Source organism: Leopardus geoffroyi, chromosome B3, assembly GCF_018350155.1.
Source record: "Leopardus geoffroyi isolate Oge1 chromosome B3, O.geoffroyi_Oge1_pat1.0, whole genome shotgun sequence".
NCBI lineage: Eukaryota > Metazoa > Chordata > Mammalia > Carnivora > Felidae > Leopardus > Leopardus geoffroyi.
In genome coordinates, this window is record NC_059337.1 from 27,637,423 (window position 1) to 27,655,195 (window position 17,773).

At 38.3% G+C, this 17,773-nt stretch overlaps 1 protein-coding gene across 1 annotated transcript in view; it reads right to left on the reverse strand.

Moving 5' to 3' along the window:
* The window catches only part of OCA2 (OCA2 melanosomal transmembrane protein), a 504,847-nt gene that overhangs the window by 349,283 nt on the left and 137,791 nt on the right, over positions 1–17,773 (reverse strand). The window lies entirely within an intron of this gene.

Genomic DNA, 17,773 nt, shown 5'->3' on the forward strand with positions numbered 1-17,773 from the left:
GGAGCTTTACCAAGAACTACTTTACAAGGATGAGAAATACAACCCCAAATCTTCAGTTAAGAAAGTGCCAAACAGGATTATCTATAGGACAAGAAGTTTAAATAACCTAGAGAACTTCCTGAAATTATTTCATCTCATGAAGCTATTAAAAGGCCAAAGGGAACCCTACCTGATGCTTCATTGCCAGACAGTCATTCACTCATGGGTCAGAGGTGGATGGTGCTCCCACTCCCAAGAGCCAGGTTAGACTAGACGCAGAGTAGGACCTCAGTACCTGGTCAAATATCTAAAGACACTCTGGGAACATTCTTGTTTCATAAATATTTTTTGAGCACTTACTCTGTGCCAGGTTCTGTATGAGGCACCAGGAATCAGTACAGAACAAAATTGCAGATAACACACAACTCACATAATGAATGAACTAGATGGCACAATAGAAAGTGCAAAGTATGACACAGCTACAGTACAGTAGGCCAAGAGGGATCAAGGAGGGCATAATGCATAAGGAGAGTAGCTGGCAGCAGCAGAGAGGGAGGGCAGATGAGAAGATCTGCAGGTCACCCCAAGACCCACTCTCTCTTAGTGAGGAGGGGTGCAGATGGCAACAGCAGGACCCATCAGACCCCTAAGGTTCTGGGAAAACAGCTCTACCCCAGACTTAAATAACTTCTCAGTCCTCACCTAAGGCAAATTCTACCCCTAGAGTGGACTCCTACAGTAGATCCTAGGAATGCCACAATGTTGACTCTGCTTTTAGAAAGCCCACAGGTCTAAGTATGCATCCAGATCTCCCCCTCATAATGTGGGAATGCTCCCAGGGGATTCTGGAAGCATAGGAGTTTCAGAAACACAAGGTCAAGCATACTATTTTCCTAAAACTTCTCCAACATCCTCCACCTTCTATAGCAAATTACAAACACAAAAAAACAGCAGTATTTCAGTTTCACAAGTTATTGCTTGGCCTAAGTATAAACAATTTTTATTTGCAAGTAGCATTAGTGTTATAAAACAGTGGGAAAATCATATTACATTAAGCCCATGGAATATTCAACAAAATGGACCATAAAGCGAGGGCATAAAAAAATTTTCAACAAATATTAAAGAACTGAAGTCATACAGAATAAGTTCTCTGACCTTAAGTAAATCAAACTATAATTCAGTAACAGAAAACAACAGGAAAATCTCTAAAAATCTGGAAATTAAAGAACTTACTTTTAACTAATCTATGGGTCAAAGAGGGAGTTTCAAAGTAAGATTTAAAAGATAGAACTAGATGAAATTGAAAATACAACTTATCAGAATGTAGGATGCAGCTAAAGAAGTGCTAAGAGGGAGAAGGAGGAGCCAAGATGGCGGAAGAGCATGGAAGTTTTTTGTGTGTCTCAAGTCCATGAAATGTAGCCAGACCAATACTAAACCACTGCACACCTAGAAAACTGATTGGAGTATTAACACCACAATCTGCACAACCTGAACCACAGAATTCAGCAGGTACATGGTGTGGAGAGGTGAACTTGGGGAGCAAGAAGCCATGGGAAGGGAGGTGCTTTTGCGGGTAGAGAGAAGACAGAGATGGGGGGTGGGAAGAATATGGGAAAGCACCCCTCCCCAAAAGCAACCAGAGAGAAAGTGGAAAATTAGAAACAGCCACAGGGACTAAACTAAAAAGGGAGAGAGGAGAAAGGAGAAAGGAGAGGGTTTAAATTCCATTAAGACTATAAACAAGGAGAGTGCAAAGTCTGAAACTCCACAACTCAATACCTGGAGGTGCTCTCGTAGGAAGGGTGAATCCCCAAGAAAAGAGTGGAGTCCAGGAGGTTCTTGGGCCACACAGGGAAAAGTGGTTCCACTGCTGGAAGGACATTTGGTAGAGACTGCTGAAGCCACCTGGTCCCAGCAGACCCCAGAAAATGGCCACATTCTCTGGTGCTGGAACAAGGTCATTAAAGGTGAAGCCTGGTACCAGATGTGTGTTGTGATTTTCCATAATCCCTGAAACTCTGCTGCTACACTATCTCACAAACATTTTCTGGGGTGGGCTGACACCTGGCTGCAGTCTTGGGGTACCAAAAGCAGCATGGTCCAGCAAGCATTCCTGGGTGCAAACGACATTCAGCCATTGATCATTCAGCCATTGCTCTGTGAGACCCTTCTGTAGAGGGGCAGAATGGGTTAAAGCCACAGTCCTTCAGAAGTAAGGGGCCAGGGAAAACAGCCTTTCTGAGACAAAACTCAGGAGAGAGGTACTGCCTGGGGCCTGGTCACAGACAGTGAAAAACTGTAGCGTGGACAAAAGCTGAAGAGAGATGATGGGTGTGTGATTGCTGATCAGGGAGAAGGATACTAGAGACTGGGTAGCTGGGTGACGCCATTTTCACCACTCCCACACATGCGCATACCAACCTACAAGCGCCACAACTCTCCACCCTAGTATGTAAGCAGCACCATCTAGTGGAGAATGGAGCTGTTATACTGAGCCCCACCCAACTGGGCCAACCTCCCTTTCAAGAACACAGGTCCCACCACCTAATTAGTTTATGGGCTATAAAGCACTTCATAGTCTGACTTCTAGGAGAAAATGAAGTAATTTCAGTCATATTTCAATCTGTTAGCATGTCCATCTATTCAATTTTTTTCCTCTTTTTTACTTCTTTTTCTTGAATACAGAAATGGAAAAAAATTCATTTTTATTTTCAATTTTATTAAAAGTATTTTTCTTTAATTTTTTACTATATTTTTTACTTTTGTGTAAATGTTCTCAAATTCTAATTTACTTCCATCATTTTATTTTAGTCTACTTCAGTGTATTCATTTTTTCAAATTCCCAAATGATTTCCTTTTTACCCCCCCTTTTTTTTCTCTAACCTGTCAAACCACTTTCAACGCCCAGACCAAAACACACCTAGGATCTAGCATCATTTATTCGATTTTGTGTCCGTGTATTTTTAATTTTAATATTTTTTTAATTTTAATTATCTTTAATCTTAACTTTTCTACCTCATTAATTCCTTTTCTCCCTTCAAAATGACAAAATGAAGGACTTCACCCAAAGGGAAGCACAAAGAAATGACGGCCAGTGACTTAATCAACACAGATACAACCAAGATGTCTGAACCAGGATTTAGAATCACGATAATAAGAATACTAGCTAGAGTCAAAAAGAGATTAGAATCCCTTTCTGAAGAGATAAAAGAAGTAAAAACTAGTCATAATAAAATTAAAAATGCTATACCTGAGCTGCAATCACAGATGAATGCTGCAGCAGCAAGGATGGATGAGACAGAACACAGAATCAGCAATATAGAGGACAAACTTATAGAGAAAAATGAAGCAGAAAAAAAGAGGGAGATTAAGACAAAAGAGCACGATTTAAGAATTAGAGAAATCAGTGACTCATTAAAAAGGAACAACATCAGAATCATAGGGATCCCAGAAGAGGAAGAGACAGAAATAAGGGTAGAAGGGTTATGTGAGCAAATCATAGCAGAAAACTTTCCTAACCTGGGGAAAGACACAGACATCAAAATCCAGGAAGCACAGAGGACTCCCATTAGATTCAACAAAAACTGACTATCAACAAGGCATATCATACTCAAATTCACAAAATACTCAGGCAAGGAGAGAATCTTGGAAGAAGCAAGGGGGAAAAAAAGTCCCTAACCTACAAGGGAACACAAATCAGGTTTGCAACAGACGTATCCACAGAAACTTGGTAGGCCAGAAAGGAGTGGCAGGATACATTCAATGTGCTGAATCAGAAAAATATGCAGCCAAGAATTCTTTATCCAGCAAGGCTGTCATTCAAAATAGGAGAGAGAAAAAGTTTCCCAGACAAAACAAAAATTAAAGGAGTTTAGGACCACTAAACCAACCCTACAAGAAATTTTAAGGGGATTCTCTGAGGGGAGAAAAGATGAAAAAATACAGGGGCGCTTGGGTGGCGCAGTCGGTTAAGCGTCCGACTTCAGCCAGGTCACGATCTCGTGGTCCATGAGTTCGAGCCCCGCGTTGGGCTCTGGGCTGATGGCTCAGAGCCTGGAGCCTGTTTCCGATTCTGTGTCTCCCTCTCTCTCTGCCCCTCCCCCGTTCATGCTCTGTCTCTCTCTGTCCCAAAAATAAATAAACGTTGAAAAAAAAATTAAAAAAAAAAAAAGATGAAAAAATACATACATACATACATACATACATACATACATACATACCAAAAGCAACAAAACTTAGAAAGGACCAGAGAACACCATCAGAAACTCCAACTGTACAAGCAACATAATGGCAATAAATTCGTATCTTTCAGTACTCGCTCTAAACATCAATAGACTCAATGCTCCAATCAAAAGACACAGGGTAACAGAATGGATAAGAAAACAAGATCCATCTATATGCTGTTTACAAGAGACCCACTTTAGACCTAAAGACACCTTCAGATTGAAAGTACGGGTATGGAGAACCATCTATCATGCTAATGGTCAACAAAAGAAAGCCGGAGTAGCCATACATATATCAGAAAATCTAGACTTTAAAATAAAGACTGTATCAAGAGATGCAGAAGGGCATTATATCATAATCAAGGGGTCTATGCACCAAGAAGACCTAACAATTGTAAACATTTATGTGCCAAATGTGGGAATACCCAAATATATAAATAAATTATCACAAACATAAAGAAACTCATCGACAGTAACACCATAACGGTAGGAGACTTCAACACACCACTCACAGCAATGGACAGATCATCTAATCAAAAAATCAACAAGGAATCAATGGCTTTGAATGACACACTGGACCAGATGAACTTAACAGATATATTCAGAACATTTCATCCTAAAGCACCAGAATATACATTCTTCTCCAGTGCACATGGAATGTTCTCCAGAAAGATCACACACTGGGACACAAATCAGCCCTCAGCAAGTACAAAAAGATCGAGATCATACCGTGCATATGTTCAGACCACAATGCTATGAAACTTGAAACCAACCACAAGAAAAAATTTGGAATGGTAACAAATATTTGGAGATGAAACAACATCCTACAAAAAAAATGAATGGGCTAACCAGGAAGTAAAAGAGGAAATTAAAAAGTTCATGGAAGCCAAAGAAAATGATAACACCACAACCCAAAACCTCTGGGACGCAGCAAAGGCAGTCACAAGAGGAAAGTATATAGCAATCCAGGCCTTCCTAAAGAAGGAAGAAAGATCTCAGATACACAATGTAACCTTATGCCTTAAAGAGCTGGAAAAAGAACAGCAAATAAAACACAAAACCAGCAGAAGAGAGGAAATAATAAAGATTAGAGCAGAAACTAATGCTATCAAAACAAAAAACAAAAAAAACAAAAAACCCAGTAGAACAAATCAATGAAACCAGAAGCTGATTCTATGAAAGAATTAACAAAATTGATAAACTACTAGCCAGTTTGATCAAAAAGAAAAAGGAAAGGACCTAAATAAATAAAAACAAGATGAAAGAGGAGAGATCACAACCAACACAGCAGAAATAAAAACAATAATAGGAAAATATTATGAGCAACTATATGCCAATAAAATGGGCAATCTGGAAGAAATGGACAAATTCCTAGAAATATATACACTACCAAAACTGAAACAGGAAGAAATAGAAAATTTGAACAGACCCATAACCAATAAGGAAATCGAATTAGTAATCAAAAATCTCTCAAAAAACAAGAGTTCATTGCCAGATGGCTTTCCAGGGGAATTGTACCAAACATTTAAGGAAGAGTTAGCACCTATTCTCCTGAAGCTGTTCCAAAAAATAGAAACAGAAGGAAAACTTCCAAAGTCTTTATATGAAGCCAGCATTACCTTGACTCCAAAACCAGACAGAGACCCCACTAAAAAGGAGAACTATAGACAAATTTCCCTGATGAACATGCATGCAAAAACCCTCCACAAGATATTAGCCAACTGGATCCAACAATACATTAAAAAAATTATTTACCACGACCAAGTGATATTTATACCTGGGATGCAGGGCTGGATCAATATCCACAAAACAATTAATGTGATTAATCACATCCATAAAAGAAAGGACAAGAACCATATGATCCTCTCAACAGACACAGAGAAAACATTTGACAAAATGCACCATCCTTTCTTGATAAAAACCCTCAAGAAAGTAGGGATAGAAGGATCATACCTCAAGATAATAAGAGCCATATATGAACAACCCAACACTAATATCATCCTCAGTGGGGAAAAACTGAGACCTTTCCCCCTAAGGTCAGGAAGAAGACAGGGATGTCCATCTTGCCACCGTTATTCAACATAGTATTGGAAGTCTTAGCCTCTACAATCAGACAACACAAAGAAATAAAAGGCATCCAAATCAGCCAGGAGGAGGTCAAACTTTCTATCTTTGCAGATGGCATGATACTCTATATGGAAAACCCAAAAGATTCCACAAAAAAACTGCTAGAATTGATTCATGAATTTAGCAAAGTTGCAAGATATAAAATCAATGCACAAAATCGGTTGCATTCCTATACACCAACAATGAAGTGACAAAAAGATAAATCAAGGAATCGATCTCATCTACAGTTGTACAAAAAACCATAAAATACCTAGGAATAAATCTAACCAAAGAGGTGAAAAATCTGTACATTGAAAACTATAGAAAGCTTATGAAAGAAATTGAATAAGACACAAAAAATGGAAAAAGATTCCATGCTCCTGGATAGGAAGAAGAAATATTGTTAAAATGTCGATACTACCCAAAGCAATCTACATACTCAAAGCAACCCCTATCAAAATAACACCAGCATTATTATTAACCCCTATCAAAATAACATCTAGCATTCTTCAAAGAGCTAGAACAAATAATCCTAAAATTTGTATGGAACCAGAAAAGACCCTGAATAGCCAAAGCAATCTTGAAAAAGAAAACCAAAGCAGGAGGCATCACAATCCCGGACTTCAAGCTATACTACAAAGTTGTAATCATCAAGACAGTATGGTACTGGCACAAGAACAGACACTCAGATCAATGGAACAGAATAGAGAATCCAGAAATGGACCCACAAACGTATGACCAACTAATATTTGAAAAAGAAGGAAAGAATATCCAATGGAATAAAAACAGTCCTTCAGCAGGTGGTGCTGGGAAAACTGGACAGCGACATGCAGAAGAATGAACCTGGACCACTTTCTTACACCAGACACAAAAATAAACTCAAAATGGATGAAAGACCTCAATGTAAGACAGGAAGCCATCAAAATCCTCGAGAAGAAAGCAGGCAGAAACCTCTTTGATCTTGGCCACAGCAACTTCTTACTCAACACGTCTCTGGAGGCAAGGAAAACAAAAGCAAAAATGAACTACTGGGACCTCATCAAAATAAAAATCTTCTGCACAGCGAAGGAAACAATCAGCAAAACTACAAAACAACTGACAGAATGGGAGAAGATATTTGCAAACGACATATCAGATAAAGGGTTAGTATCCAAAATCTATAAAGAACTTATCAAATTCAACACCCAAAAAACAAAGAACCCTGTGAAGAAATGGGCAAAAGACATGAATAGACACTTCTCCAAAGAAGACATCCAGATGGCCAAATGACACATGAAAAAATGCTCAACATCACTCCTCATCAGGGAAATACAAATGAAAACCACAATGAGATACCACCTGACACCTGTCAGAATGGCTAACATTAACAACTCGGGCAACAACAGATGTTGTCAAGGATGCAGAGAAAGAGGATCTCTTTTGCATTGTTGGTGGGAATGCAAGCTGGTGCAGCCACTCTGGAAAACAGTATGGAGGTTCCTCAAAAAATTAAAAATAGAGCTACCCTACAACCCAGGAATTGCAATACTAGGCATTTGTCCAAGGGATACAGGTATCCTGTTTTGAAGGGACACATTCATCCCCATGTTTATAGCAGCACTATCAACAATAGCCAAAGTATTGAAAGAGCCCAAATGTCCATCTATGGATGAATGGATAAGGAACATGGAGTATTACTCCATTACACACACACAATGGAGTATTACTCAGCAATCAAAAAGAATGAAATCTTGCCATTTGCAACTACATGGATGGAACTGGAGGCTATTATGCTAAGTAAAATTAGTCAGTCAGAGAAAGACAAAAATCATATGACTTCACTCATATGAGGACTTTAAGAAACAAAACAGATGAACATAAGGGAAGGGAAACAAAAATAATATAAAAACAGGGAGTGGGACAAAACAGAAGAGACTCATAAATATGGACAACAAACTGAGGGCTACTGGAGGGGTTGTGGGAGGGGGGAGGTGCTAAATGGGTAAGGGGCACTAAGGAATCTACTCCTGAAATCATTGTTGCACTATATGCTAACTAATTTGGATGCAAATTTAAAAAAATGAAAAATAAAATTTAATAAAAAAAGAAAAACAACTCAAAAAAACTAAAAAAATTAAAACAATAAGTTGTAAGATATTAAGATTTAAAAAAAAGAAGTGCTAAGAGCAAAAGTGATACAAAAAAAAACTTACACCAACATATACATTAGAAAAGAAAGATTTGTTCCAGAGATGCAAGGCTGGTCCAAAATTCTAGAATAAATCAGTGTACTCTTCCATATCAAACAGCTAATGAAGGAAATCAACTGACACAAAAGGACACTGCAAAAATTCCATACCCAATTATGGTAAAAACTCTCAGTATCCCAAGAAAAGAAAAGAATTTACTCAATCTTTTAAACAGCATCTACAATATCTAAACATAACATCATACTTAATGGTGAAAGACAGAATGCTTTCCCTTTAAGATCAGAAACAGATAAGGATATCCACTGTCACCACTCTTGTTTTCACCACTGCAATAAAGCATGAAAATTAAAGGCATATAGACTTGAAAAAATAAATAAATAATAGTGTTCTTATTGCAAATGGTATGATTATATATATAGAAAATCCCAGAGAATCTACAAAAAAACTTCCAAGAACTAATAAGTAAAAATATTGTTAGTGTTATTATTAACAATAAAGTAACAGGTTACAAGATCAACATACAAAAATCAAATGCACTTGTATATACTGACAATGAAAAAATGGAAACTAAAATAAAAACACAATACCATAACAATTGCCCCAAAAATAGAGGAAACACTTAAATTTACCAAAATATGTACACAATCTTTGTGATGAAAAATTATGAAATAAATCAAATACCTAAATAAATGAAGAGGCATATAATATTCATGGACTGGAAGGTCTTTCTAAAATATATATGGAAAGACAAAGACCATAGAATGGACAGTAAAATTCTGAAAAATAAAAGTGGAATGAATCACTCATCTCAGTGTCAGGATTTATGATATATTTGAAGTACATAAGATATCATGGTACTGGTGGAAGAATATACACATAGATCAATGAAACACAATAGAGAACTAAGAAATATATCCACACAATATGTCCAATTAATTTTTAACAAATGATCAAAAGCAATTTGAATGGGTTAGGCTTTTCAATAAATGGTGCTGGAGGTCCATAAGTTTAAATAATGCTCCATAGATTAAAAAGTTAGTCTCTCCCTAAACTTCACACTTTAAACAAAGGCGAACACAAAATGGATCATAGACTCAAATGTAAAAGTAAGACGACATAAAGTTCAGGAAAAAACATAAGAAAAGATCTTTGGGATCTAGGTGTAGGTTCTTTAACTTGACACCAACAGCACAATCTATGAAAGAAAACATTTATAAACTGAACTAAGAGAAAACATTTGCAAACTACACAACCAACAAAGTCCTTATGTCTAGAATAAAGTACATATAAAACAACATAAAACATCATTAATTTTTTAAAAATATTTTTAAGTATTCATAGCATCTTTATTTATGTAGTCCAACAATGAAAAAAATCATTTTAGCCTTTCAGAGGATAAATGCTTAAACACACTATTCCATCCATATCACAGAATGTTATACAGTAATAAAAAAGAAATAAAATAGTGAACCTCAAGGAAATCATGCTGACCGAAAAAAAAGCCAATCTCTAAAGGACACACTCTACATTATTACACTACAAAGCATTGGTGAAATAACTTAATTATAGAGAGGGAGACCAAATTAGTAGTTACCAGGCCTAACAGATGATGAAGAAGGAGATGGGTGTGTCTATACAGAGCTATCACAGGGAGCTTGTGGTGATGGTACAGTTTAAGTATCCTTATTGCAGTTGTACTTACACAAAGCTATATATATATATATAATTGTATACAGTCACACATGCAAACATACACATACACACACACACACACACACACACACACACACACACACACACAAAGTGTATGTATAACCACTGAAATCTGTTTCTAGAAATTTGTCCATTTCTTCCAGATAGCACAATTTGTTGGCATATAATTGCTCAAAATATTCTCTTATTATTGTGTGTATTTCTGCACACAGAGGTTGGTATCTCTCCTCTTTCATTTGTGATTTTGTGTCTTTTCTTTCTTCTTTTTGATCAGTCTGACTAGTGGCTTATCAATTTTGTTAATTCTTTCAACAAGCCAGCTCCTGGGGCACCTGGGTGGCTCAGCCAGTTATGCCTCTAAATTTGGCTTACGTTGGGGCACCTGGGTGGCTCAGTCAGTTGGGCGTCCGACTTTGGCTCAGGTCACGATCTCACAGTCCATGAGTTCGAGCCCCGCATCCGGCTCTGTGCTGACTGCTCAGAGCCTGGAGCCTGTTTCAGATTCTGTGTCTTCCTCTCTCTCTGACCCTCCCCCATTCATGCTCTGTCTCTCTCTGTCTCAAAAATAAATAAACGTTAAAAAATTTTTTTAAAAAATAAATTCGGCTCATGTCATGATCTCAAGGTTTGTGGGTTTGAGCCCCGCATCAGGCCCTGTGCTGACAGCTCAGAGCCTGGAGCCTGCTTCAGATTCTGTGTCTCCCTCTCTCTCTCTGCCCCTCCCTAGCTCATTCTTTGTCTCCCTCTCTGTCTCAAAAATAAACATTTTTTTAAAAAGCTAGCTCCTACTTTCATTGATGTGTTCTACTGCTTTTTTATTTTGGTATCATTGATTTCCCTTCCAATCTTTATTATTTTCCTTCTTCTGCTGGTTTGTATTTGCTGTTCTTTTTCCAGATCCTTTAGGTGTAAGGTTAGTATGCATATTTGAGACATTTCTTCCTTCTTAGGAAGGCCTGGATTTATATATACTTCCCTCTTATGACCACTCTTGCTGCATCCCAGAGGTTTTGGACTGTCGTGTTGTCATTTTCATTGGCTTCCATGTACTTTTTAATTTCCTGTTTAATTTCTCGGTTAACCCATTCATTCTTTAGTAGGATGCTCTTTAATATCCAAGTATTCATTGTATTTCCAAATCTTTTCTTATGGTTGATTTCAAGTTTTATAGCATTGTGATCTGAAAATATGCATGGTACAATCTTGATCTTTGTACTTGTTGAGAGCTGATTTGTGACCCAGTACGTGATCTGTTTTTGAGAATGTTCCATAGGCACCTGAGAGGAATTTGCATTCCGCAGCTTTAGGGTGAAATGTTCTGAATATATCTGTTAGGTCCATCCAATCCAGTGTATCATTCAAAGCCATTCCTTCCTTGTTGATTTTCTGCTTAGATAATCTGTCCATTGTTGTAAGTGGAGTGTTAAAGTCTCCTACCATTATGTTATTATTATCAATGAATTTCTTTATGTTTGTGATTAATTGATTTATATATTTGGGTTCTTTCAAGTTGGGGGCATAAATATTTACAATTGTTAGATCTTCTTGGTATACCCCTTAATTATGATAGAATGCCCTTCATCTCTTGTTACAGTCTTTGTTTTAAAATCTAGCTTGTCTGATATAAGTATGGCTACTTTGGCTTTCCCTTGACATCCATTAGCATGACAAGATTGTTCTCCATGCCCTCCTTTCAATCTTCAGGTGTCTTTAGATCTAGAATGAGTCTCTTGTAGGCAGCATATGGATGTGTCTTATTTTTTTATCCATCTGACACCCTATGTCTTTTTATTGGAGCATTTAGTCCATTTACATTTAGAGTGATTATTGAAAGATATGAATTTAGTGCCATAGTGTGGCCTGTAGAGTTGGTGGTGTTTCTGGGTGATGCTCTCTGATCCTTTCTAGTCTTCGTTGCTTTTGGTCTTGTTTTGTCTTGCCTTGTTTTGTTTTGTTTTTCTCCACTCAAAGAGTTCCCCCTTAAAATTTCCTTCAGGGATGGTTTAGTGGTTACAAGCTCCTTTAGTTTTTGTTTATCTGGAAACTCTTTATCCCCCCTTCTATTTTGAATCATAGCTTTGCTGGATAAGGAATTCTTGGCTGCATATTTTTCCAATCCAGCATGTTGAAAATATCCTGACACTCCTTTCTGGCCTGCCAAGTTTCTGTGGACAGATCTGCTGTGAACCTGACCTGTCTTCCCCTTTAGGTTAAGGACAGTTTTTCCCTTCCTCCTTCCATAATTCTTTGTCTGTGTATTTTGTGAATTTGACTATGATATACCTTGGTGATGGTCAGTTTTTGTTGAACCTAATGGGAGTTCTCTGTGCTTATTGGATTTTAATGTCTGTGTCCTTCCCAGATTAGGAAAGTTTTCAGCTATAATTTGTTCACATAAACCTTCTGCCCCTTTCCCTCTCTCTATTTTCTGGGACTTCTATGATTCAAATGTTATTCATCTTTAATAAGTCACTGAGTTCTCTAAGTCTTGTATCATGACCTTTTGCCTTTATTTCCCTCTTTTTTTCTGCTTCATTATTTTCCATACTTTTATCCCCTATATTACTGATTTTCTGCTCTGCTTCATTCATCCTTGCTGTCATGGCATCCATTGAGATTGCATCTTGGATACAGCATTTTTAATTTTGGCCTAAGTAAATTTTAGTTCTTTTGTCTCCACAGAAAGGGATTCTCTGGTGTCTTCTATGCTTTTTCAACCCTAGCTAGGATTCTTAAAATTGTGGTTTTAAATTCTAATTCAGACATTTTACTCACATCTGTGTTGATTAAATCCATTATTTATTTCTGTTCTTTCTTTTGGGGTGAATTTCTCTGTCTTGTCATTTTGGAGAAAGAAAAACAGTAAAATAAAAAATTAAAATTAAAAAATCAAAGACAAAAAAAGATTCAAGTAAAGAAAGATAGATCTTAGGTGTGTTTCAACCTGCTTGTTGAAAAAAGCTTGACAGAATAGAGAAAAAAGAGAAAGGAAGGGGAAAGTTTAATTTTTTAATTTTAAATAATAAAATAGAGTAAAATAAAATAAAGAAAATAAAATAGAATATTTTTAATTTACAAAACAAAAAACAATAAAAAAAGAATTTGCTCTTTCTGTATCCAAGAAATAAAAAGAAAAGAAAGAAAAAATGAAAACAATTTAAGCAAAAACAGAAGTAAAGAAAACGAACAAATAAATGAACCAGCAAGCAGAAGGAAACCTGACTGAAGTTACAACCAGTTTCCCCTCGAACTGAAACTTTGAAGCATACTAGTCTGTAGACTAAGCAGGTGGGAAGGATTTGTTTTGATCTTCTGGGGGATGTGCCTGGAGGGTGCAGGTGTGTGGGGCTTGGTGTAATGGCTCCATTTTCCACTTGGTGGCACTGATTAGCTTACTGGGGTGGATCCCTGTATGTGCCAGAGGTGAAAATGGCTTCACCCAGCTCCCTAGTCTTTGGCACAGGAACTTTGCACTTCCCTGACCTATGATCAAGCACCCCTCCCTTGTCTTAGGTCTCCATCCACTCCCTGCCTCTACCTTGTCCATGTCTAAGCTGTTCACCTGCCAGGTAGTGCCTCCCTCCAGAGTTTTGTCTCAGATGAGGCTGTTTCAAAACTCCACACTTCAGAGACCCACACTAATTCTCTGGGGGTGGGTCTCACAGAGCAATGGCTGGTTGCCAGCTTGTTCCAGAAAACATTCCAGTGATCGTGCAGCAGGAGAGACTCAGGAAAAACAACACACAGCTGGTGCCAGGATTTTACCACACTCTGGCATCTTTGTCTCAATATCAGCAAACGTGGCTGCTCTCCAGGGTCCATAAGGACTTTTGCCCACAGGGAGGCTGTATGTCCTCTACCAAATTGCACTCCAAGCAGGAGAACACCTTCTCACCATGTGGCACACAGACCCCTCAGACCACACTGCCTGATCCTAGGGATTCACCCTACTTCTTCACCAGAGCACTCCCAGGCACTGAGCTCCAGAACTTCAGACTCTGCACTCCATTGTTTATAGAATCCTGTTGGTATTGAAACCCTCTCTGTTCTCTCAAATTTTGGGGTTTTGGGGAACAGATTTCTTGTCCAGTCCCCTGCAAGTGTTTTAATTCTTTCTCTCTCTCTCTTCCTTTCCAGGTACTTTCAGGGGTGAGTGCTTTTCTTGCACAATCCCAATGTGCTGCAATCATCCCTTTTCTCTTTCTCTTTCTGTCCTTTCTTTGTGAAAACAGCTCCCTACCCTCCATGGTTCTGCAGCTTTTCTCTCCCCCAATTCACTTCTCCATACCATATACCTGCCAAATTCTGTGGCTCAAATTATGCAGATTTTTTTCATTAATCCTCAGGTCAGTTTCTTAGGTGTTCAAAGTGCTTTGATGCTGATCTAGCTGCATTTCAGGGGCAAGACAAGCTGAGAGTCTCCATACTTCTCTGCCACTTCTATAACCACTGAATCTGAATAAGCTCTATGGATTGTACCAATGCCAATTTCTTGGTCTTGATATTATTAAACCATAGTCATATAACACATTAATATTGAGGGAGACTGGGGAAGTATAGATTGGACTTCCCTGTACATTTCTTTGCAATGCCCTGTGAATCTTTAATTATTTAAAAACAATAACAAAAAAGGTTTTTGATAGATAATGTAGCTGGTATATTATAATATGGAGCAGGAGAGGAGTGAGGCCTTATACTGAGGGGCAGCAGTTCACCTGACTGACTTATAAAGGGTGCCCTTAATGAGCCTTTCATTGAACTAATATATCTAGTTTCTTCTAACCTCCTCACTTTTTGTTTCTGCCAGGGTAAAAGCCATGTTGAATTGGCCTCTTTACAGGACTTTTATTACTTCAACATGGCTGTTGGGAGGGAGGGAAAAGCATTTTCTGAATGGCTATTAATAACAGCCATTAATTAATGAAAGATTAATAAATATTTATACTTATGTAATTTTGAAAGGTTGTACAATTATACACAAAAAAGTCAAATTCTAGAATAAAAAGAAGTCTTCTCAAAAATAATTGGCATTAAACTGTATTTTTTTAATTACTAATGACTGTAACTGATTAAAGTACATTGAATTTATTAAACCCATAACTTCAAAATGATAGAAAATGGGAGACAGACAAAAAAAAAATAAATTCAGTGGACACCACTGGAAGTTGCTAAGGCAACAAATCATTATTATGAAAATTGATAATTTAGGAAAAATAATTTATCTTGTGTTTCTGGCATTAAGTGTGTTTCACGTTAATGAAATTGGGTGGGAGAAAGTTCTTCAGTACAGAATGTGTCATTTATAAATGCAGATAGAATGACAGAATTAGAAAATTCATTGCAAATGCTAATGGTCCCTGGTGAATATTAAAACTATTAGGAGCAAAGGTCACAGGGAACTTGATAAACACTGGGCCAGGCTGCCACCACCTAAACTCACTAAGCAATCTCAGCATCCCTGCGAGGGGGACATCTAGACATTACACTTCTCCTTGGTGCAAGTCAAACTCCTAGAACACCTGTGAAGCAAAGGGCCCCAAAATAAAACCTGAAAGCTTCAGATATAAATTGTAGTCCATAGGAAATAAAAGGAATAGAATAAGAATCCCATGAGGGGTCCATTAGCCCAATCCAGGATGCAAGATGTTCTACAGAACCACAGAAAAATATGTTTGAACTAGATGGTGGTACAGTAAAGAGCTAACCTGGAAGGCCTAAGGTTGCCATCATTAGAAGAGCCTTTAGAAGAGCCTGCTCTAGGGTTGGCCCTTGGCTGGAATCTGGTTACTTGGCTTTTGGAATATTCCTTATGATAGAAAGTGATAATGTTGTTATATAGGCTTAGAACATTGCATTCTGCTGTACTAGCATGTCTAAATTATTTTTATAAAATGTGATTTATGGTTAACACCTGCTTTCTTTCTGGGAGGCTAGGACTTTGGTGGGCTCAGGGAGCCTACATGACAAGCCTTCATCAATACCCTGGAGCTCTGAGTCTCAAACAGGCTGCCCTTCAGCACTGCTGAAGGAAGGAGCATGTTCTATGTGGCCCCTCCTGGGAAAGGAGACCTTTCAGAACCCTGCTTCTGGACTCATCCAGACTTCCTGATGAGGCTTCTTCCACTGCTGGTCATGATAATAAACCACAGCGCAGACAGGGCAGAGCTGCCTGTGAGTCTGTGAGCCCTTCTAGAAAAATCACAGTGTTTAGGTGACCAAGGGAACCCTGAAACATGATGATATTGGTTAAAAAAAAAAGAAGAGAAAAAGAATGGAGAGAATAGAGCTACTCTGGAATAAAGAAGACATAAGAGATATAACAACTAATGAGTGGACCTTGTTGGACAATTTGGGCTCAACTTACTGGAGCCAACATTCCTCACCAGGCACACTAGACAACCACAGGCAAACTTCTGTAACTTTCCTGGCCATTTCTCCTGCAGGCCATTTTCTTGACAACTCCAAGGTATTTCTCATACCTATCCTACACTAAAGAAGAAATGCTTCTTTAGAAGTACATTCTCTACTGACCTTCCAGGCTCAACCTACTGGAGCCAAGATTCTCATCAATGTGTTACAGTAAGTCTGGTTTCACAATTAAATTAACAATGTACCAGCCCACCCAGGCAGTGTCTGCACTTTGCTTCATGCTATTAAGGGTAGGGCCACGCTTAGCTCCCCAAAAACACATAATTTATAAGACATAAGATCATTTGTAAAAAGGCTCATACACTGAATTGATAAGCATAACAGATAATAATCCTTCCCCCCCCCCATATAGCCCAAGGTCTCTCAAGTCTCTATAACATTCATATTCCTATGAAACAAATAGGGGACAGTCTAATGTACATCTCAGAGAGTTTCCACATTTGCCCCTTCAGGGTCACATTTCAAGTGAGCAGCAGAATGAGAGTAAGAAAATCATGCACATATTTAGTTTTCTCAGGTAAATTTTTGCTGGTACCTGAGGCAGCTCATCTTGCATGTGTCAGTTGCCAATATTCAGCAAATATTCCAGTACAGATCAGTTTTCTACATAGAATGGTGGAATTTTCCTTTTTAGGAAAGATGCCATGGCAGTTTGATTAGGAAGCAGAACTGAGTGAGGGGCACCTGGGTGACTCAGTCGGTTAAGTGTCTCTTGATTTCAGCTCAGGTCATGATCTCGTGGTTTGTGAGTTCAAGCCCCAAGTTGGGCTCCACACTGATAGTGTGGAGCCCATTTGGGATTCTCTCTCTCCCTCTCTCTCTCTGCCCCTTGTGCGCTCACTCTCTCTCTCTCTCTCTCTCTCTCAAAATAAATAAATAAACTTAAAAAAAAAAAAAGAAACAGCAGAACTGAGGGGCACCTGGTAGATCAGTGAGTTAAGCATCCGACCCTTGATTTCAGCTCAGGTCATGATCTAATTGTTTGTGAGATCGAGCCCCATGTCAGGCTCTCTCTATGCTAACAGCACAGAGTCTGCTTGGGATTCTCTCTCTCCCTCTCACTCTGCCCCACCCCTGCTCATGCTCTCTCTCAAAATAAAAAAAGAAACTTAAAAAAAGAAGGAGAACTTA